The sequence below is a fragment of the Typopeltis vanoorti genome, chromosome 25 (genome assembly GCF_054136105.1).
Source record: "Typopeltis vanoorti isolate ZY-2024b chromosome 25, IOZ_Tvanoo_1.0, whole genome shotgun sequence".
Lineage (NCBI taxonomy): Eukaryota > Metazoa > Arthropoda > Arachnida > Uropygi > Thelyphonidae > Typopeltis > Typopeltis vanoorti.
Genome location: NC_143573.1, coordinates 49,739,482 through 49,763,526, shown reverse-complemented (window position 1 = coordinate 49,763,526; position 24,045 = coordinate 49,739,482). Strand labels below are relative to the sequence as shown.

At 34.3% G+C, this 24,045-nt stretch overlaps 1 protein-coding gene across 3 annotated transcripts in view; it reads left to right on the top strand.

The window, feature by feature from the left end:
- Positions 1 to 24,045, top strand: part of LOC150092732 (potassium voltage-gated channel protein Shaker-like) — a 235,879-nt gene that overhangs the window by 3,584 nt on the left and 208,250 nt on the right. The gene's annotated exons all lie outside the window — the stretch shown is intronic.

Here is a 24,045-nt window from a genome sequence, read left to right as displayed (position 1 = left end):
ATGATGAAATGGAAACAATTTGCGGTTAGGAAAGCGAGAATGTTAAAGAATTCGTGCAGTTCATAAAATCGAGTGGTTACTTTAACAATAATTAAATTTAGTATTTATACTTATTTTATGCCTCGGCATTCCTTTTTTTGCTTTAAGCATCAGCTCACTTGTTCATTGCACATCTGTGGTAAGCTTGAAGGTGCTAAACTACCTTCACGTTAATTCAGTTAATTTTGTCATTTCTATTTCCAAGTTTAGTTGCATCATTGATGGCATATTTTACTTTTCTTTCTCCATCTATATCATACGAATAGACTCACTTAAAACTGTACGTTTTTGTCTGTCACGAAGTCCACAATATTTTGTTTAATCTCCACGCAGAAATAAAAAAAAAATATTAAGAAAATTACAATAACAAACTGTTTATAGCATTTGTAATATACATTATTCTAGGAATATTGATATAGCGATTAGGATCATTTAGACAATTAGGAGTCAATGCATAAAGATAATTTCTCTGTATAGAGGTACACACATTTTCTGGCGAGTTATTTTAGCAGCTTAAGGGGAGATGAAATGCGGTGTACTAATAAATAATGGCAAGCGATGCATTTGATTCAACTCGGTATCGTGTTGAAAATAATCAACACGATACCGAGTTCAAAACCTCCTTATGTCAACGTTTGTGTTTTAAATACGTTTACTTAGTTGCATACGTTTTGAAATACGAAGAAAGACTATCATTTACCCAATTTCTTGACGCTACTTTTGATTCTTTAACCTACTGCTGTCGACTTGAACTACTCGCTATTGGCTACAACCTCCGACCGTTGGTTGCTACACTATTATAATTATGACGCTAACGTCCGCAGTCTACGTTTAACGCAACTGCTGCTGCTAGCCTTTCTACACGAAACTATAATTCACAGTATGAAGACTGTTCGTTGCAAGGTGTTAAAGGCCACTCCCCACAACTTCCGCGTTTTCAACCCGCCCTCCTTTAATATGCAATTGACAACAGACTTCCAAAATTTCATTATCCCAATGTTGATTCAGTACTCCTGTCTGTTAATAATTTTCGTTTCTGTCACAATGTTTTATAGACGGCGACGATACCTGACCCTCCTCGTATTGTATGAGAACTGCTACTCAACATAGGTAAGGAAAAGTGACTAGATGGAGTAATTCTGTCACCACACATTTCCAAGCTGCTGGTAAACACCATAACGCAGCTATTTGAAGTCCTTACAGAATGTTACATTATCTCTCTTGGTGATTGACCGATAATTCAAATAATAAAATACAATACCTTTTTGGGGGGGAAAAGAATTTCGTTGCAGTCGGATCTTATTCATAAATACAAATATATCATATTTTTTTAGTCGCTATTCGAGTTGATGTGTTCTCTTGTGCAGAACAGCGAATGAATTATGAGGTATAAGCTATTTGAAATAATTCGTAATCACCATTATTTTCTATTGCATTCAAATAGTCAATAAATTAACTTTTTCTAAGGAATTTTTTCCCATAGAAATTTTCTTTTAATTTAAGAAAAGAAAAATATAATTTTTTTTTTTCATATCATTAATTTCTCATTTTAATCATCTCAAGGACGCTTTCTTTCCAATGTAATCTTCCTCAATTCCATTGTGGGATCTTTTAGTTCTTAAAATACTAATTATACATCCAATAACTGCAAGAAAGGCAAAATTACTTTACAATCAAAAGTTCTGAAAGTATTTTGTTTACTTACGTCACCATAATAATTCGGAAAAATTAAAAAAAAAAAGAACTTTTAATGTACAAGATAATGATGGATTTATATCCTTATAATATATATTGTCCACGCGGTTAGCCTAGTGGCTCTACGCTTCGCAACAATATGCCTCGGGAAGGAATGTCCTAGGTTCGATTCCCGTCGACGATGTGAAGAGCTTAAGGATCTTCCTCAACCATAGCCAAGTTAGCCGGTCTTGGGCGTAGACAGCAGGGTTTTTCATCCCACAAGTAGGCAAACCGTCCTCGTTAACATACACGAATTACAGTCATGAATATCGCCCTTAGGGGCGATATTCATGACTGTAATTCGTGTATAATAAGCTCTCTGGTCAGGTAAAACCTTGAGAATACAACCTGCAAGCGGAATTGTACAGGGTGGGCCATAAAATAACTTTCCCTCTTTGGAGGCATCTGCAGCTAAACTAATAAACGGAATGAGACCAAATTTTATATTGAGACTTTTGAAAGCATGGGGAGATAATTTCCGCGAAAAAAATATTTAGTACCAAAAGTCGCCGATTGGGGAAATTTTGGTGCTGGCGGAGTCGAAAGCAGTCAGATATTTGCAATAAACGCAGGTAAAAAGGATTTATGCAAATTTTACTGCGCGTACGTGGCAGCAGCGCCACCAGTTCCACTTAAAAAGGGATTGGGAACGTTCAGGCAGTTATTCGAATCCCCGAACATCACTCCATGTGACTTTTGGCTGTGGAGTATTTGAAATCTGTTGTGTATGTCGGTGGCGTTCCCGACTCGCGTGTCTTGAAAGAGAACATAAAACGGGCTGTTATGAACATCCAATCCGACTCCTTACGCTCAGCTGTAGAGCATGTCGCACACCGGATGCAATTTGTTGTACACAAGAAAAGTCAGCACATTGAAAATCGTGTATGTGGTCCAGAGGACCCTTATTCTGATGAATAAAACATTATTTCCTGTGAGCTCAATCACTACATTATTTCGGGGTCTCTCGCAAGTTGTTTTAGTTTATTATTATTATTCTTATTATCATTGTAACGTGCCACATATCCAGATGGAATGGGTGACGCGGCTGTCGCTTACACCGTCGAAATGTTATTGTTCCATTTTATCTGCCTTTAATGTAATTATCCGCTTGTTTTTGGCTCCACCAGCGCTAAAATTTCCCCTCTCTGCGACTTTTGGTACTAAATCTTTTTTTCGCGGAAATCATCTCCCCATGCCTTCAAAACTCTCAATATAAAATTTGGTCTTATTCCGTTTATTTAGCTATAGATGCCTCCAAAGAGAGAAAGTTAATTTATGGCCACCCTGTATTACCACACGAACTCTCTCGGGGCTTATGTTCATTTTTCATGAGGGAATTTAAGGTTTCACTGAACAGGCAAAGCTGTTTCTAATTGTTGGTTCTCATTGGAGACCAGGCAGAAACCTTGAGTGTAAAAACCCTCTTTTCAATATCGTAACAATCTCATGTGGAAAAAATTATTTTGCGCAGCGGAGTCTCGATCGGTGTGTAACAGCAGATGAAGTTGAAGAGGGTTATTGCACTTCTAAAGTTTCTGTCTGGTCTCTGATGGAAACGAACTGTTCGAAAAGCTGTGAGGACAGTGAAACCACAATCAGATGCAGAAATAAAAGAAGACTATGAGCTCCTGGATGGAGTTCTTGTCTTTTAAATAGCGCCATGACACACCAAGGCGACTCCGAAGCAAAAGAGTATATTGTCATAAGCTCTCTGGTCAGTTTTAAAACTGTTTCGAATTTATTTCATTTATGTGGTATAAAATAACGAATTCATAATATTCTCCATTTTATAATCTACAACTCAAATTTGAAGCCTTCTTGGCTTTGACTATTATAAGGAAATTATTTCCTAAACTTTGAAAATAATTCATTCAAGAACTTTGAAATATGATGTTGAATTCAAATAAGTGGAATTATCAATAGTTCAAAAATACTTCCAAATGATTCTAAAATTAAATTGCAGAACATTATGAGAAGGCATGCATTACGAACATCATCACATTTGAAAATAAATAGTCTCGTTGTCTTCTCAACTTTCCTTAGTCATAATTTCAGACCAAAATATTTCTTTTGGCTTTTGTAAGATCTAAGTAACTTTACGATTCCACTACTGATTTTTAAATTTAGAGTCAATTTTTTTTTATTCTGGAATTTTATGTCGTATTTCTTTTATGAGGCTGCAATATAACTTAGACGGTTTGTCTAACAATTGAATACACAAAGTAATAATGAAATTGCTGAAGGGTACAGACATGCACTTTAAACTGGCAAGCCACATTACTACGATCCTTTAAATGTCTGAGTCACCCTTGGCAGGAGCTGGAGGTCAATAATGCAAGCATTGTATATTGCAGAAATTTCATTCTCTTTTAAAATAACAAGGAACTCGGCAGTTTGAGGTTTATCCAAACTTGTTGCTTCTACTTAGAACAAAACTGTAATTTGACTTCTTGGTCCAATGCCAAGACTACTTGCACCATTCAAGGACTTTTCTGTTGGTAGTGAAGTTGTCCCTCGTGTTGTGCTCTCTTGGAAATTTCTGGCAGAAAGTGTTTTTTCTTGTCTGAGCAGCCAAACAGTTAGTTTGTTATACTATCTGAACTTGTATCATAGAACAGATTCCTATCACACCTTACTGGAATGTTATGAGTTCATAGTTATAGGCTATATAACTGTTAATATTTTATTTATAGAGACTCATTTTTTCGCGTAATATTAGCGGAATCTGATCACGTGCATTCTACAAAGGAAGTCTAATAAATTGGTGACGCTCTACATAGCATATAGTTTTCATTAGAAATGTAATGAACTTTAAATGAAATAAAAAACAAAACACTTCATATTACAACGTAAATCTTTATTATTAAATTTCCATCAATCCTTTCTACAATGCTTTTTGAGCAAACTGAATTGCTGCGAATGAATCTGGTTAAGAAAATTGTCATGTGATGTGATGAACTGTTTATTTCTAGTATATTTATTTAAAAATAGCAAGCAAATCCTTTTAACTCAAGTTCTTTACATCAAACAAATGTATAGTTCATTCTAATGTCCACAGAGTTTCTCGATTTGGAGATCAAAGAATTTCGAATTCAACTAAACATTTAGGCTCTAGATTCTCAAATAGATGTACAATTTAGGGTGGTGTAAACTCCAAGCTATTGAAGAAAAGAGAATTTAGGAATGAATAAAAATAGTTAATATATGCGTCATCGGAACCGTAAAATAGTTCAAACTTACTACTTGTTCTGGTTATTCCGTCGTGGGCATGTTTTTTGAAATGCCTTTTAGGTAGTAGATAAATTTCATCTTGGTGTTGAATCACCATTTGTCTTGCTGGAACTGGCTCGAAAACTACCATATTTAGTATCTAGAGCAAGCGCCATTTCTAGATTATCTAACTCTTTCTCCACCTTTGTATTATGCGTTATACTGTAGTTCCAGTGTTTTGTGGGAGACTAATCATAAAAAGCAAAAAGTGATTTAAATACAAAAACATTCAGTTGAATATTTTTATATGCAACAAAACATATCGCCTTTTTCAAGTAGTCATGATTTCTGAATTACTTGTAATTGGCTCTTCTACTTCTATATTAAGTGTTTTTTTATTTAGTTTAAAGTGTTTTTTTTTAAGATGACCTATCTCTCATACACCTATAAGATTATAGCATTATATGAATTATAGTAGTACACGTGCATTAATTATTAGCATTTAAAGCCTGAAAGATTTAGATTCTAAATTAATCATATTTTTACAATTGTATAATATTCACTTATTATTTTTTTTTCTCCATTCACTTTTATCTTCTGGATCAGTAATTTCAAGTGGGAGATGAATTTCATGGACTCATGTTAGACCACCACCCTGCTTATTGGAGGCCTGAAGTGGCTTGAAAAAGTTCCATGTTTGGTGCAGGGTTTCCGAACAATGTAAAAATGAATTTAAAAAAAAATCACAAAAATATATAAAACCGATTAAAAAAAAGAAATCCTTAGTCCCCCCCCCCCCACGGTACATATGTACTGAAGGGTTCATTAATAATCTTTTGTGTGTTTGAACAACATAAAAAACATTACACCGAACCATCTATATCTGTTAGGGCGACAGATCATAAAGAGAATTCATATGCACTTGATTTCAAGATCACTGCTTTAATTCATTTCTTACTTGTAATTTGAATTGGGCAATACACAAGATCCCAAAATTTTCTTTTATATACATTGTATTCAGGCTGATATATTCTGGTTTCTTTATTTATTCTATGAAAACAAGCGCCTTCTGTACAGTCATTCTTCAAATATTCACTTTTGGTCCCTATATCTCATTCATATCACTTAATATATCTAATTGAATAGTTATGTTTTTGTTCGATATCTTTTACGCATAATATTTTAGTTAACGATTACTGTATTAATAAAACTTGCACAGGCTGACTTAGTCGTTGTCTGATAGAGATGTTGATTTTTATTATTTTCTTAAAATGTACAAACAGATTTTTTAAGGAAAAGCATGAAATATTTTTATCATGACATAGCACCTTTATGGAGTTCCAAGATTCATCGCTGAAGGTGACTCTACGAATGTGCCTCGTGTGGCCACTTCACATTACACCAACCTATGTTGCAAAGTGCATTTTTGTCTACTACTCTTGCGTGTAGTCTCAGGAGGGTTTTGTATGTTTTTGCATGATTAAAAACCCCACATTGGAAGGAAAAAAGATCTCTTGTACGAAAGTGGCCGCTTGAGAAATGAACGTTGATGGTTATTTAATTTCTTCTATCCAAGGAAGTTCAAAAATATTCGCATGGGAGTAGACTTTCACAGTTAATCAGTGTTCTGTCCTAATATAAGAATCCGAATACAAGAGTTAACCAGGAGATTCTTGTTTCCCCCATGAGGACCCGTATCTATTTTCCCATGTAGATGTCTTAAAAATATTTATGAACTGTTGCAGAAACCATATGTCATATATATGAATATATATGACAAATATATTCATATACATATGAATATATTTGTCATATATTCATATGTATATGACAAACCACGATTAATGACTGCTGTACGGTTTTTGGAAAACAGAACGTGGTTTATATAGAAAGTTTTTTACCTTTGGTATACTATGCTAAAGATACCAAGTAATTTTTTAAACTTGGTTTTAATCCTTTTTCCCAGTAAGCAAACAGACAAGTAAGTCAAGTTTGCGCCTGAACATAGTTCAGATCTGAGGTAACTCGTGGTAAGCTCTGATCACTTTCCTTAGTATTTTCCCCAAATTCAAAGCAAATCCCCTTGCGGAGATGTATGATGCTATGCATTAAAGGTAAGGGCCACTACCCAGCCCGGTTTCGACCTTTATCGAGGTCTCGTCAGTGGGAGCCAGACCCCAAAATGCCAAGGTTGAAGTAATTTAGAGCTTATAAATTTTATCTAAACAAGTTGCCACAAGGTGCTTTGACCTTATTAAATAAAAATCTCCGGATGAGAGAAAGATGTAGAAAGTTTATTTACCTTGGGTATTACTATATGTTAAAGACACCAAGTAATTTTTTAAACTTGGTTTTATTCCTTTTTCCCAAGTAAACAAACAGCTTGTAGCAACTTGTTTAGGTAAAATTTATAAGCGCTGCATTACTTCAACCTTGGCATTTTTGGGTCTGGCTCTCACCGACGAGACCACAGTAAGGTCGAAACAGGTCTGGGTAGTGGTCCTTACCTTTAATGCATAGCATCGTACATCTCCGCAAGGGGATGTGCTTTGAATTAGAGGAAAATACTAAGGAAAGTGATCAGAGCTTACTCCACCTTTTACCACGAGTTGCTTCAGGCGCAAACTTGACTTACTTGTCTGTTTACTTACTTGGGAAAAAGGATTAAAACCAAGTTTAAAAAATTACTTGGTATCTTTAACAGAACGTGGTTTAGTTAATCAAGAAATGAATACCGAACATTGTATTCTGGAATGTGTTATCTTGTACCGTATGCAGATCACTCAATTGAATATCAACATGTAATGCGTCAAGTCATGTTGTAAACGATATCCAAGGACTGAATCCAAGAATATCCATGGATCAACATTTAGTGGAAATTGTACCTGTGAGAGAGAGAGAGAGAGCGGTGCCTATAGGCACCACTCTCTCTCTCTCTCAAAGGTACAATTGAAGTTTGCGAAAGTTTATGAAACATTTAATGTCCAATAATTTTTGTGAACACAGTGTACATTAAAATATCCGTTTTAGTCTCGAGATATTGTCCGCCAGATTTGTTCTAAGGCGGTTTAAGAAAAAAAAATGCTCTAGATTAATGGCAATTCATCTCTTAAAATGAGATGTTTTTAGACATTTTAATAACTGTGTGTTTCTCTTATACGTCGAGGTAATTATTTTTTAATAAGATATTAATGAAAGCAGATCACATCGCATCATTCGCTGTATTATGTTAAACTATGCTTAAATCGAATTAAATGACCAATCCTCAGATTTAAACGAAAACTAGTAACTCTGTTGCAGTTATGAAGTTTGTCAAACTGTGAATAGAAATCATTTGGAAAATTTCTGGACAACGTCTTTTTAAATGAACTTCATTTAAACAACTAGCATAACTAAGGTAAACTTACAATGCAATTACACCCGATTCGTTCTAATACTTTTTTGAAAAAAATATTACCACACTTCATAGTTAAATTCCTGTGCAAGTCCTTCCATGAAATATTCTGATAGTTGATGCTTATGAATTGTGGTAAATATTGCTTCTTGAGCTCCATTTCTTTACACTTAATTTTTCTCATGATCCGATTTATCTTAATTTTTTTCTTAATCAAAAGAAAGATTTTTACCTTTTGGGTAAAATACTTAGTATTTTAATGCACTAAATTGGCCGAGTGGATGATGTGCTCGCTTTCCAACCAATAGGATGTGGATTCGAACTTATTACAGCACGGATGTCTGTCAAAGTGTTTTTTAAGTCGACGAATTTTTATCGCCCAGTGTTAAGCTATTACCTTACTTACTCGGAAGTCTTAAGCGATTTAAAATTTACACGTCTAGTCTTTAGAGAAGCGGAATTGAATTAACCCTTACCCCTCCCCCCACTGCAAGGTTCTAATGTGATTGTAAATAATTATCTCAGGTCTATCTTTTACGCAAAAAACATAGGCAAAAGACACACGATTAATAGACATAATACACAGGCTTCATAGCATTAGTTCTTACGGCTAATTTAAAGCGGACTACCTTTTTATGACTGAAACCACTCATTCTTCTCCTGAAACTATTTGGATTTCCATTATTTTCTCTTTTCTCTACCTTTTTTAACTCCAAATGTTTTCACGACTGCACTAAGACATGATTCTAGTGAAGATGTTTTTGCAACATTATAACTATTCTCCGACAAGGTATATCGAATAATATTTTGCAGACATTAAAATTTCAACATTCGATTTGAGTTCGAAACATCTGGGAAGATGTTTCATTTGCAGATTTTGTTCAAAGCATGCTTTTTATCACATATCTTTTGTGTCTGCAATCGCTCACTTCGACGAGTTATTCAAAACTAAACTCTGTTCATGTTTATTTCATCTCTTGGGAATGATTAAGTCTTGTTCTGGGCGTTATATGCAGACATGTCGGCATAATCATTTGTTCCCATCGATTGACAAGATGCTCCCCTAAAGGAGCAATGTCTGCATGTCTCCATCCATTCATATTTAGCGAATGGAAAATCAATGCAAAATCTCTCCCGACCTACTCCTGTATGTAACACAGCTAGTGTCAATATCGATGATTCTGGAAGCGGGGGAGAGGAACGGGTCTCGCCACGAAACACACAGCCGTTTGGTGGTGTACAGAGTGACGGCTTCAATCACATCATTCCTTCAGCTATGCTGGAACGTGAGCAGCGAAATTTAGTGTAGTGTAGGTTTCTGGTAACTGCTCGTCCAGCAGAAATGCAGAAGATCATTCATAAGTTCAGCCTTCGGCTATAATGTTTGGTACTTCCGATAAATAATAGAACATACCTCGTAACTTGTTACATTATTGATCACAGTTTTCACAGGTCGATCGTTACCACAGCTGGAAGGCTCCATGGAGCGTGTTGAAATCGGTGCACTTGAACAGTCTGTTGATACCTCTTAAAATATGAAAGAAGTAGAACGTAACCAAAATGATGAGACGTTACTTTACCTGCCTGAGATGGCTACAGGTGACAATATTTGCTGGTGACAGTAAAATATACTTGGTAGCAGAAAAATATCGGTTGGTGTTTGTTTGCAAACATTACTTTAAAGTCTAGCTTTACTTGTAGGAAAAATGAAATTCAATTTCTGAAATCTAAACTAACGTGTGTTGAGGATATTCCCACATAGACAAAACGTTACATTGACAAATGCATTAAAGTGTGTTAGCTATCACTATATTTATCCAGTAAGGAACTGCCATCCTTTACACGCAAAGCTAGAGAATACGTATATGTTTCAATGAACAGGGTGTTTCAAAAAGAATGACCCGATTTCAAATAATTATATTTAATAATGAAAATGTGGTACAGTTACAAAATAAATTACCAAATATGAAGTAAGGCCTAAAGCTTCACTCACCACAATTACAAATGCTCAATGTGCCCTCCACCTGCTGCACGGACAACATCCAACATCCCAATTTTCAAATCGGGTCCGATTCAAGCAGTAGAGTGGACGAACCACAATTAATAACTTTTTTAATGGGACGTCTATAGAACTACAAAAAAAAAACCAAGGATTTTTAAGCAAAATTTTATTAAGTGTTTATAACCTTTAATAAGAACATTAATATTTTAGAGTGCGTTTCGAATAGCATTCTTGTATAGTGACATTTTAACAGCAACCGGCTGTATACTAAATATAGCCAGGTTTATAGATTTGCATAATTTCAAACCGTTTTGGCCTTGGTTGATTAAAGCCATCCTAATATAGCGGAATTACGAGTACCCGCAGACAAAATGCAATGCATTTTGTGAAGGCTAGTTTGAAGTTGAATAAAAAAAAAAAATGGAAGTGCAATAATAGTCCATTATAACAAGATTAGACTAGCGAATCAATTCATTATAGCTTATTAAACATCCAAAGCTAATTTTATTTCTTAACCAAACCACAAATTGGATAATTAAGCCTATTTCATAGATAGCAAGTATTCATACTTCGAACAAGTTAGAGTTAGGATACTTGGATCCAAATACGATGTCTACGTAGTGCTGATAAAACCAGATAGCGAAATTACATTTGTGTATTGATTTTTTTGGCATGTGAAAGTTAATTACGCGTATAAGTTTCATTTGACTTATTGATTACTGAAGAGAGGGGGAGGGATATTTAAAACATTACATCTATACTTTGGATTTTTTTCCAGTTTGATCTAATTCATCTTGTTTAAAATAATGTAGTATTTTAATAAAATATTTAAAACAAATTTTCAGACCCACTAGTTTTAGCATCATAAAGAACAAGGCAATTGATTTATATAAGTTTCCCATTTGCAATTCAACGACCAAACAGTTTTTTGTTTTATTTTGCACACTTGCTTGTATTATCATCATGAAGAAAATCTCCGCACATTGGATCAATTACATATACGAACTATATAATAACTCCAAAGACAAAGCTTTACTTCTGTCGTAAAATACAGCCATCAAACTGAAGAGCCTTTACAAGGAAAGTGTTTTCACTGACGGTATCTGGTGTCCTGATTTTAAGAAAATAAACCTCTTATCGATCAAAGCATTTCTGGTTATATTGATACATTATTTCTCTTTCTGATATTGGGTGAGCCTCTGTAGCTTAGTCGGTATCGACGATGTCCTTTGGTTGGAAAAACTCGAATCCCTGTAGGACGCCAAGAACCTTCATCAGAGCTTTTCAATTGAAGGCATGAATTAGTAGGCCTCATACGTAGGTGGTAGGATTTTAGGATGAAAAACCCGTGCTTCCTCAGGAAAATCGGCTAGAACAACACAGGCAACTTACATAGTGCACCGGCTTCATAGAATTAGTGTTCCAAGGAGTGTTCAGATTATGACAGAACTGTATAATTAAGTTTACAGTTTTATTATCAATCAACTATCAACAATTTTCCTTCAAATCAATCTATTACTTGAGAGCTCCAATATTGTTGGACTTTAATCTTCCTCTGGATCTCTTTCTTGCCATCTTGGCATCAAACACTTGTTTTACTAACCTTTCTTCACCCATTCTATTTAAGTGTCGCTATACTACCTTAGATTAGCTCTGCTGACACATTCTTAAATGCTAATAATGTCAAGAAGTTCCTTTCTAATATCTTCATTTTTAATATGATTCTGCCACTGATGCCATCGGTTCACTCTCCTTAATTTTCTTAGGACCCTCATGTCTGTGGTCGCTGGTCCTTGATCAAGTGCTTCATTTCTGACCCAACTCTCAGATCCATAACGTAAAATTGGTTTAAACACTGACTCTTATTACTGCTACTTTGTGTTTTGGCTCATTTCTCTCTTATTCCACATAAACGGATTCAGCTGGCTATCCACCAGTTTTGCTTATTCTGTTGTCTATTTCTAGATTTAACCTGCCATCTTCGCTAAAAACTGTGCCTAAACAGCCTAAATATTTTACTAGATCTATAGGATCTCCGTTCAGAATGAAGCTGAAGTTTTCTATGCTCCTACCTATTTTCATAGTTTTGGTCTTTTTATTGCTGATTTGCATGCCAAATTTGTTACAACTGTTATTCAATTTAGTTTGTGAATCCTGGAGACTTGCACTAAATGTGTTTAGGAGTACATCATCTACATAAAGCAAAGAGCGAAGTTTGATATCTTCAATTCTAATATCAGGCTTGATGCCATTTTATTTCATAATCTGATCCATATAGATGCTAAATAAGAGTGGAGATAACGTGCATTCTTGTCTTACTCCTCATTTTACATCAAGCCATCTTCCCGTATGTCCTTCAATTCGAATTGCTGACTGACAACTTATAGACTGTGGATTGCAATGTATAATGTTCAGTTCATTCCATATAATTGTAGTGTTTTGAAACGTTTGTCTCTAGGCATCTTGTCGTGTGCATTTTCCAGATCTACAAACTTAAGTAGAGATCCTTGTCATATTTCCACGATTTCTCAACTATTTATCTTTAAAGTGAACATCTTATTGACAACCTCTATTTGGCCTGAACCCAGCTTGTTCTTCAATTTTCTTTTCCACAATCTTTCTCAACCTCTTTTCAAGTATGCTTGCATAAATCTTATCTGGAACACTTAGTAGAGAAATTCCTCTGTAATTCTCATATTCAGTTTTATTCCCTTTTTATAGTTGGTACTATGATAGCTCTACTTCAATCATCTGGAATTTGTCCCTCTGTCCAAGCCTTCTGAACTATGCAGTGCAACCACTGTAATACTTGAGCATTTCTGGTCGAATATCATCTACTCCTGCTGCCTTTCCACATTTCAAGTTTTTGGTGGCTTTTTCTACCTGATGGCTTGTACTCATCTTTGCATTCCTCTTGAAATTTTTCTAGTGTGGTTCTGTCACTGCTTGGTTCTTTTAAGTCTTTCAAAGTAATTACTTCGGATATCTAGGATATCCTTATCTTCATTTTTCATGTCACCGTTGTCATCTTTGATTCCTTTCAGAGTACTCTTTCCTCCATTTCTAAGCTTCTTCAGTAGCCTCCAGAATATTTTGCCACCTTACTGATATTTATTTCCCAAACCCTCACCAAAGTCTTCCCATGTTTAGCTACTTTTACATATAGCTTAGTTCTCTTATATTTTGCTCTGTATTCTTTTAGGGCATCTGCCGACTTACTTGTTAAGAACTTTTGATATGCTTTCTTCTTTTCCAGGACTGCTTCTTTAACTTCTGTCCACCATGGTGCTCTTATTTTTCTATTCTTGCACACAAGTTCACACATACCTCCTCATCTGAATCAGTTAATGTCTTCTTCAGAGTTTGCCATTGGCTTCCAAGGTTTAGTTCATGGTTTCAATTTATTTCATTTTTTCTTCAATAATGTTTGTATAGTCGAATCTACAGTTTGCTTGTAAAAGCTGCCCAACTTTAATTATTTTTAAAACATTTTTACACATTGTTCTTTTCAATGTGATATCCATTTTTATCCCGCTTAGTATTAAGACATGGTCACTTCCAATTTCATATCCTCTGTACACTCTTGTATCCTGAACGAGCATGAAGATATCACTATCAACAATGACGTACTAAATGAAGCTTTTCTTATTTTTTTGTGTCCTCTTCATGTGAACATCTTTATTTTGAAACGTAGTGTTAGTAATGACTAACACTATGTTTCAAAGGATTAAATTTGGAGTCCGTGTCCTGAGCAGAAGTCCAGCAAATAATTTTCATTATTATTAGCTTTGTAGCAGTAAAACAAACCAAATATTGCGTGGCATCAGTTTTTTTTTTCTGCACTATAAACTGTTCCTTGAGATTGTCATTTTGTTTCACCGAACTACATTACTACGTTGTACCGACAGGGCTACCTCCACTTAGTACACTTAATTCATTTGGCACGTGCTACTATCAAATGGATATTTCTATACACCCATTCCAAGCGATCACCCATCGAAATATGATTTGGCTTCTCGTATTGCTCGGTGCAGACATATCATACGTCTGGCGAATTGCTTTTGTTTCTATGTGAAAAGGACATAGTCATATAGGATACTGTGTGGTACTAAACAAGGTCTTGTAAATAATCTTAAATAACATCGGCTATCAGATGAAAGGATATTATTGTATAAAGTTAAATGACTGACAATGTGCACAGAAGTTTCATTTTTCTATTTCAGCAGTTATCATTATACATAAAATTAAATTTTAGATGTACTTTTGAATACGTATTTAGTGCGAATGATGTTCATCAGCAATTTGTCATTAAAGCCCAAATGGGGACATAGATATTTACGAAGTTCGACTTCACTTTGGTTATGATTGTTTATTCGTGACTTAATAGAAGACCTGCACCGTTCAGACATTTCGTTCATTTAGCGACGAAAGAAATGTTTGAAGGGTGCCCTAAGCTATTTAGAGAAATTTATAATTTAATTGAAAATAAGATTAATGTTTCTGGAAGGGTTTTGGAAATGCACTTAAAGAATGTTAACAAGAGTTCCTATATTAACCACTCTGGGATTATAGATGAGTTAACTTATCTGAGGTGTCATACATAAAAAGAAAGATCGTCTTTCATAAATGATTCAGGCAATGAAAAGGAATTTCGCTATACATGTGGTTTGTTTGAATATTGGGGAAATGTAATGTTTTCGTAGCAACAACAGGTTCTGCTCACCTGAAAAAGTGGTCATCGTATTTTACCCTTCATTAGGCGATGTGTCATAGCACAATGGTAAGATGCGCCGTTACGTTTTGGAGAATGGAAGTACAGAGCAACGATTATTACTTAATAGGCCGAGAGAGAGAGAGAGAGACAATTAGCACTGGATTCAATGAACACAATTCATATCCAGAAGGATCGATCAAAATCACCTGTGTCCAAGGGCGGTGAACGTGTGCGCATCCTAGAGTAGTAAACTATTTTTGTAAAATATTATAGATTGTTTAATAAATTCCAGAAACTTTGTTAGTAATTAGAAATGGGTACTTATTTCTCTATTTAAATAATGGCTAGGGCCTTATTTGAGTACTATATGTTGAAGTAAGTTTGGAGCCGTTATCTAAGAAATGATAATGCTATAGGAAGGCGAACGCATTGAATGAGGGCTATTCTGATGACGAAATACTTGGTTTTTGTAGGTTACATACCCTCCAGATAAAGAAAGTTAAGGGAATGAATAAGAATATTTTAACAATTTAATTATAAAGATTTTTTAAACATTTTCCTCGGAATTGTATGCTACTGGACAGATTGGATTTTAAACTAATTAAGGAAGTTCTAAATTACTGATGAAAATATTCTAATGAAAAGTAGTCCAGCAGTGGGATAAACTTTCACAAAGTACTCTGCTAGCAGATGCTTTAAATAAATTTAAGGAACCCTAGACAAACATTTGGAATGAATTAATTTAATGTAACTAGCGGTGTGTACCCTTGTAGTTCATATCCTTCAGTGTAAAAAAGTTATTGCTCTTACTTTAGTGTGTTATTTTTACTGTTAATGGATGCATGAGACTTGAAACGCAAAAGCATGGTGAGCTTCCAGATTCTGATTGTGTTCTGAAGTGATACCAAATAAGCTTCGCTTCCTTGCTTCGGCATTTGAAATAATACCACTCAAAGAAACATAATTGTGCCATATCGTTTCGAAATGTTTTGCCTGAATTTGTCTCTGCAAATGGTTCTGACATTCAAGCCAAAATTAATTTCCCAACAATTTTCTGAATACATAACACGCAGACAGTTTTATTAAAATCCGTTCCAACCTAAGTCGAGTAAAATGTGTGAGAACGAATCCAATCGGTGCTCCCATTTTAGTTTTAGGTTCAGTTGTTGTAATAATAAATGGCATCACTATACAAAATGCTATTGCAACACGTTCCTTTCTGTGAATATTTATTTTTTAAAGATTTTTTTTTTCATTTGCCTTAACACGAAAAAGCATTTTTATAATCGATGAATTAACCACAACGAATAACGTTATACTGTAGAATTAATTCGAAATCATTTAATTCGCACCATTTTTAAACTTGAAAGAGATGATAAATGCAAACAGTTGGTTTCTTTTGAATTTGTATAGCGTCGAGAGAAAATCAATAAAGAAATTGAGTTATGTGCTGCAGTAATCCGAGGGTGTTTTGTTGTAACGAATTAGCTCTGTTTATTAAATCTATCACAGTGTAAACGAAGTAGTGTAATAAATGCTTGCATTCATCTTTTTGGCTTTCATTTATCATGTCGTGGTTTGGAATTTTTTTGGCTGTTAACTCGAGTTCTCAGACACTTCGTGAATGCGATTCTATGCAGATATCGGTAGCTGTACGTCGTCCAAAATTCACACCATTCCCACAAATATTAATTTCACTTCGTATAGCTCACTACCAAGATTCAAATTCGGAAAAAAATATCTTGTATGTGGCAAGCTGAAGGACAAAAAAATTGTCTAGCTTGGCCGTATAATTAGCGGCAGTCGACTGTCTACAAGAGCACGTATTAATGACTTCTGCTTGAGTAACTAACTTGGCAAGAACGTCAGTTCTTGATGCCAAGGTCCTCGGTCAATTCCCAACTTGGGTCACTTTTTTTCCTAAAAAGAAAAGTATTTTTGTCAATGCGTTTATTAAGGAAATGAGATAACCAAGCAAAGAACTGTTCATTGTTGCTTGAGTATTTTCAAGATCGTTTCCCGATCTCAGTAAGCGATAATGACTCTACTTTTTATAAAGTTCAACAGTATGAAGAATTTTCACTAAACGAAATGCAAGGTTTTCATATTATTTGGCTTTATTTTTTGGCTATTTCATAATAAAAAAACAAGTATTTATTTTATGAATGAATTAAACATCAGTATTTCAAGGGTATGTTAGGGACCTTGAAATCGAAATTCATGCGTACATTTTTTCATATCCTTTACTATTAAACAAATTAGAGGGTGCGTAGACGTCTGTACTTCTAAACTGAAAGAAAGCCCATATTCATATATAGAATTTGCGTAGCACATTTGTAAAGACTTCGCAGCGTTGTCCTTTCCATTCAAAAGATTTTCAGGATCCCTTTTAAGATGTGAAGAATCTTTACAAAGGCATTTCAACTGAAGATGATTAGCAGTCTCGTATGGAGAATGGAAAGGTTTCCAATCTCGCTGATCATCCAGAGAATGAAGGCAAATAAATACACTGGCTTCCTAACCTTAGTTGTTTATTTTGTGAATTCCAGCCAACCCATCTTCATGCTAGGTTGCATTACTTATTCCCGCGAATTGGCTGAGGACTGTGCTAAAATTAGAAGAGAAATGTTTTGCATTTGTTCATAATAAGATTTTATTGAATGGAAGGACAGGAGAGTAAATACTCATTATTTTATATCAAGTAGGTTGACAGGAGTTGTCTTTGAAATACGTCATCCCAAATGCGAGAACAATATTTTAAGGTAGAACGGGCTCAATATTTAAAAAGTGTTAAGCGTTTATCAGACAGAGAAATCTTTGAAAAGACGCCAAAATTTTTCGAGACTGAAGAGACTACGGTCGTCATGTGTTTTTGAGTATAAGCTAGATGTTAAAGTCCACCTAAGGAGAGAAAACTGATCTTGGCTGACGATTGGAATACTATCAAACGTGAGGGAGAGTCAAACCTACAAAAATCCATTTATGAATTAAATAAGATAAACCAACAATACAATCAAAAATTTTCATAAAAGAAAAAAAATCAGCATTTAAAGGCATAGAGCATATTAGATCATAAATAGTTACAGAAAATAAAATAATAAAACAGGTGACAGTTTAGGTTGCTTGTTATAATTGTTTAGGTTGCATAATAACACATCTAAAAAGACAGACATATATATGGAAAAATAAATATTTTTAGAAAATCTGAGAAACAATTAAAAGAACAGTTTAAGCAGAACAACAAGCCTTTCTTAAATTTATAAATTAATAGTTATTACCACTATTATATAGATCAGCAATATGGACTGTTAAAAAAGAAAGTCCAAGTAGAAGAAAAAAAGCAGCAGAAATGGGATTTTTAAGAACCATTAAATGGTGCACAAATTTAGACCACATAATAAATGAAGATGCAACAACTATAGGGGAATTAATCTGCTGAACACAGGATATCAAATATATGCAGGAATATTAAAAGGGAAGAGGACAAACTACTAGAAGAACAAAATGATTTCCGAAAGGCCGATCCTACATAGATCCAATTTTTACTTTAAAATTATTAATAGAAAAGAGAAGAGAATTTCAAAAAGAAACACACGTGGTCTTTATTGATTATGAAAAAGCCTTTGACAAAATTAGTAGACAAAAATGTTTTAAAATATTAACCGATTTAAACATACCAAACCAACTTTTACAATCCATTCAAGAAATATATAACAGGAAATAAAATAGCAGTTAAATTAGAACACATCTCAGAATGGAAAGACATATCAAGAGGAGTACGACAAGGAGGTACCCCCTCACTTCTGCTTTTCAATATATATATAAATAAAATTATAACAATATCTGGAAACAGTACAACCTATTTGGTATACAAATGACCCCGCAAATGAAGATAGATACACTACTATTTGCAGATGATCAAATAGTATTAGCTACATCAGAAGATGATTTACAAAGATCATTAAATGATATCTCAAAACAATATAATATGACTATCTAAAGAAAAAACATAAAGGCATTCAAAGGAGAAAACAGAAAAAGAAGTAAAATAGTGATAGATAATAAAATACTAGAACAAGTAAACACTTTCAGATATTTGGGATGTGATCTATCATACGAAGAAGAAAAAGACAGACACTAAAATATCAAACCTTGTCAAAGTAAATGGCATAATAAATAATATATTTAAGCCATTCCTAGTATAAAAACACATTAGAATCAGACTATATAATGTCTTGTCAAAACCAACTCTACTTTACGGAAGCGAAACATGGACCATAAAAAGGAAAGATGAAAAACGAATTCAAACAGCAGAAATGAAGTTCCTCAGAAAAACAGCAGGATATATCAAGTGGGACCACAAAACAAATTAAGAAATCTTATCTTACAGTCCCCGAATATAAAACCAATTAATTACTACATAAGACAGTATAAACAAAAATGGATACAACATTTAAATCGAATGGACAATGGCAGACTACCAAAAATATTATACAGATACAAAATAAGTGGAAAAAGAAGAATCGGAAGACCAAGAAAGAGATGGCATGAGACCGGAACAGGCCACTTGGCCTAAAATCCATGTTAGGAAGAAGAATAATAAATGAAGATATCAGAAGCGAGGTATTTATAGTTTAAATGAAAAGATAAAGGAATATACATAGAAATAGAAAGATATATATATATATATATATATATCGACTACCAAAAGAAGTGAATAAATATAGACCGAAGGGGAAAAAAAGAGAGAAAGCCCCTTGAAAGATGGAAAGACCAATGATGCCGGAACAGAGAAATACATAATCCTTGGTGTAAAGGAGGAGAGTGAAATAAGATTCTGTTTTGGTAACATTGAAATTTATCCCGCTTGAGACTGGTAACGAATCCCTGTTTAAGACATGGAAGATACTGAAGCTTGAATCATTTGAATACTACAAGGTTTTTCGAATGAAGAAGAGGAATAGACGGTGTTGTCTTTCGCAAAACTATGGATAGGATTTGAGGTTAAGTCATGATGTGTAGGAGGAAGAGGGGGGGGGAAGGGCACAAAACTCTGTGTACTGCAACACTGACTGATGGAAAAATCTTAATAGCTGTATCATGATATGCAATGGATGATCCGAAAAGATGGTAATTCAATCATAAATTATTTGATGGTAACTTGGTGAGAAGTCTTTAATGCCAGACACGATTGAATGTCATGGAAATATCGAGAGCTACTACGTGAGTTTCTCCAATCTCTTCTGTGGCCTGTCTCCATAGGTGGGTAAGATTATAGAGGTCTGTTGTAGAGAGAGTGGAATCCTACTGGTAATCACCAATTAACCAATGGTAGAGAAAAACCTGGACACCAACGATCTTCTCCATTGCTTTCGAATGGAGAGTTAAGAGCAATGAGACAATAGCTTGATTTTTGTCTTCCTTTTTGGTACAGAATGGTTAAAGGCTTACTTCCGTGACGTTGAAAAGAAGCTAGGCCAGTATGGTAGCGTGTATATAAGGTGGGAGTTAATTCTCTAGTACACGTTTTTGAACACTTCCAAGTGTGAAAAAACTGAGGATTTTTCTGATGTCTTTCTGAGGAAAGATGAAAGTGGTAGAGTAGGAGGTGATTTGCGTTGGTCGTCTATACAAGAGTTGGAGGAAAGGACTGATTCTAAGAGGTTTGTCTTGTCTTAAGGCGATATCACATGGTACTATCAGGATGTGAGAGACATGCACAACATCCTTTAGAGAGGGACCAAGGCGTGACTGCCATTTGAGCAGAAGTCTAGCTTTTTTGCATTTGTCCGTTACGAAGTTTGCCTGCTTCGGATTTGGTGATGATTTTCTTACACTTGTATCGGGCTGTAGGGAGGGTATGATGAGTGAAAAGATGGAGCTTTCGACGTTGTCATTAATTTTTATATACTTTTGTATTTTTATTTATATTTATTTTTACATACTCTGGAAACTCAGCTCTAGTATTTAACTAGAGCAGGGTTTCTGCAATAAATATATAAAATTAATAAAAAAAAATATAATAAAACATCCTTAGTCCACTCACGCTACTAATGTATTATAGGCCTACAACCTTTCCCACTCACGAAAGTAGGCCTATAGTACATTAGCACACGTTTCAGTAAGAATATTTTATCGAAGCACGTATTTGGATCACATCATTGAAATAGTAATCAGACAAGAAAAGAGGCATAGATATTCCGGAGTTCATCACAATTGGCAGCGTTGTAATGCCGTAGAACACAGGACTGAGATCAGTTGAGAGAAGATAGCTCTTTAGAAAAGGAAACGTGGATGAGTTATGGTCTCATCATTTGTGCTGTTCATTTATGGTGAACACCATAATTAAGTAAAAAAAAAAGTTTTTTTATGGTAATGAAGAATCTCCTGTGTTTCAACCTGAAGCCTCAAATTAATTTTTTTTATCGAGAGAAGAAAGTCAGGTTAAAGATCCAGAGCGATGAATAAGGTTCATCTGATATTTTAGTTCAAAGGCGGGTAATTTGTGTAGATGATATTATTACAAATAAATCACGATACTACTTAAGGCATGAACTACGCCCCAAAAACTTGTATTTTAACCCATTTTCATTAATTATTTTGATCAGATTTCATTGGTCCGACAGCTTTAGCAAACTAATGGTTCTCATTGGAGACAAGATAGAAACTCTTTGAACACAGTAGTGGCTGGCTCATTTTTCATTTTCGAAAATTTTGTAGTTTGAAGTCAAACATTGTTTACGAACTTGGTAATAATTATCCTTCCATTTTAAACGAAGTTTAAATCCAAGTTAGAACCTTTTTAAGCTATTTTGTTCATTAAGAGTTATACGATGATATCCAATTTTTTTTTCTAAGGTTGTTAGTCCCTCGTCTGAAGAGTGGCGGGTCCCAGGCTCCAAATGCTGACCGAGTTGTTGAATCTGACTAAACGTACTGAGAGTTTGGTTAGCATACCTACAATGTCCATTCTCAAATTAAATGTGAAAAGATAATCATAAGGTGAAAATTATCTAAGGAAAAGCAAGAAGGGGGGGATATTTGGATTAAGGATGATCATTACAATTAATTAATCACTAGCCTTGGTATTGAAAGAAACTGTTTCAGAAAACAAAAGCATAAAGATATCTACATAAAGGTTAAATTCTTCAGAATATTTGTATTATCACTCTTAATTATGTAAGTGGAGGTATAATAATGAAACGCGAAATATCTCTAAGAAAAATGTCCCATTCACTAATGATGAACACCATAATTAAGTAAAAAAAAAACACGTATTTTTATGGTAATGAAGGATCTCCTGTGTTAAAAACCTGTAGGCAAAAATTAAGTTTTTTATCGATCTAATATTATTATATTTTCAAGAATACTAATCAGATATACTTGGATATTTTAAAAGATAAAAATGACTCAATATTTAGTTCAGAACTTAATAACGGAGCCAAAAATAATAGGGGATTAGAAATGATATTAAAGGACAATAAATCATACCTGAGAATACAAATGTATCAAATGGAAGAATTAAAACATGGATAAAACCAATAACGAAGACAATGACTGATCCAGCACATCGTTCACTTCGGTGCAAATATGTTGCAGATTTTTAGTTGTTTTAATTCTTAACATTTTAATATATATATATATATATATATATATATATATATATATATATATATAATTAATTTGTCTTCTTTATTAGTTTTATTCATGGTTTAATTCTGTTTGATATATTTCTATGCCCATTTATTGGTTCTTCGATATTATTTTCCAATCTCATTATTTTTGGCTCCGTTATCAACTTCTGTACTAAAGACCGTGTCAAAAATATCCAGGTATGTCTGACTATAATAAATTTTAAATAGCTGAAAAAAAAAACAATGTTAGCTTGTAGGTAGGAATTCAAGAGATACTCCATTACCATAAAAGTCTTCGTACTGTATTTTCACTTAACTAATATCAATAGCTACATCGAAGATATCAGAAAATCTTAAACGTCGTAGATTATAATCTATCTGTTTAATAAGTTCCTCTTAATTCTCAAAATATCTGAGAATTGATTAGTAACTCCCAATTATGGTAACTTCCAAATATGACCTGGCATTGTGGGTTTGTAAAAAAAAAGTAACTTTAACCTTTTTACAGAAAAAACTTCAGTTGAAAGCGATTATTATAATGATCTTGCACTTAAAATCAGTGAAATAACGTTATAAAAAGTTATTTCACTAGTTTCATGGCTAAAATTCCCAATATTGTTTTTACGGAATATAAAGTCAAAATTTCACTTATGTAATATCAATATCACATACGATAGATCGCAAAACCACCTACATTCAAAACAGTGCTATGTGTAGACGAGTGGTTAAGGAGAAAGAAAGATCTTGTTCATGGATTTCTTGAAGAGCAGAGAACTTTGTGAGGAAATCTGTTTTAGGGAACAGGGATATGGAAATGAAAAAGGAAGATAAATTGGTTCGGTAAGTTTGAAGCTGAAATGTAAGTGAATGCTGGCCAGCAGCTACTCGTTAGTGGTCTTAAAGACACTGGAGAAATGATGCTACCTGGTTCATCAAAACAGCTCCCATTAAAATATCCATAGAAAAGTCATAATGCAGAGAGCATCAGTGATGGTAAATGAGGGGAAATCTCACAGAGAGAGAGAGAGAGTCTATTACTTGGCTGTTCTGTTCTTGTAGCATCAAGCATTTTTAGGGATGATTTTGCTACACTCCACCACACAAATGCGAGAACAGTTCAAGGTTGGCAGGATTTGAGATTTATATAGTGCTAGTAGTTGTAGTATCATGAATGAAGAAGGCACCAATTTTTTGGTGAATTCGATGTGTTTGTGCCAGGAAAGACTAGGTGCGTAAGTTGGTCCAATAATAGAATAGATTACGTAAGTATTATGAAATAAGTTAGTGATTAAGACATTAAAATAAATAAATCGCA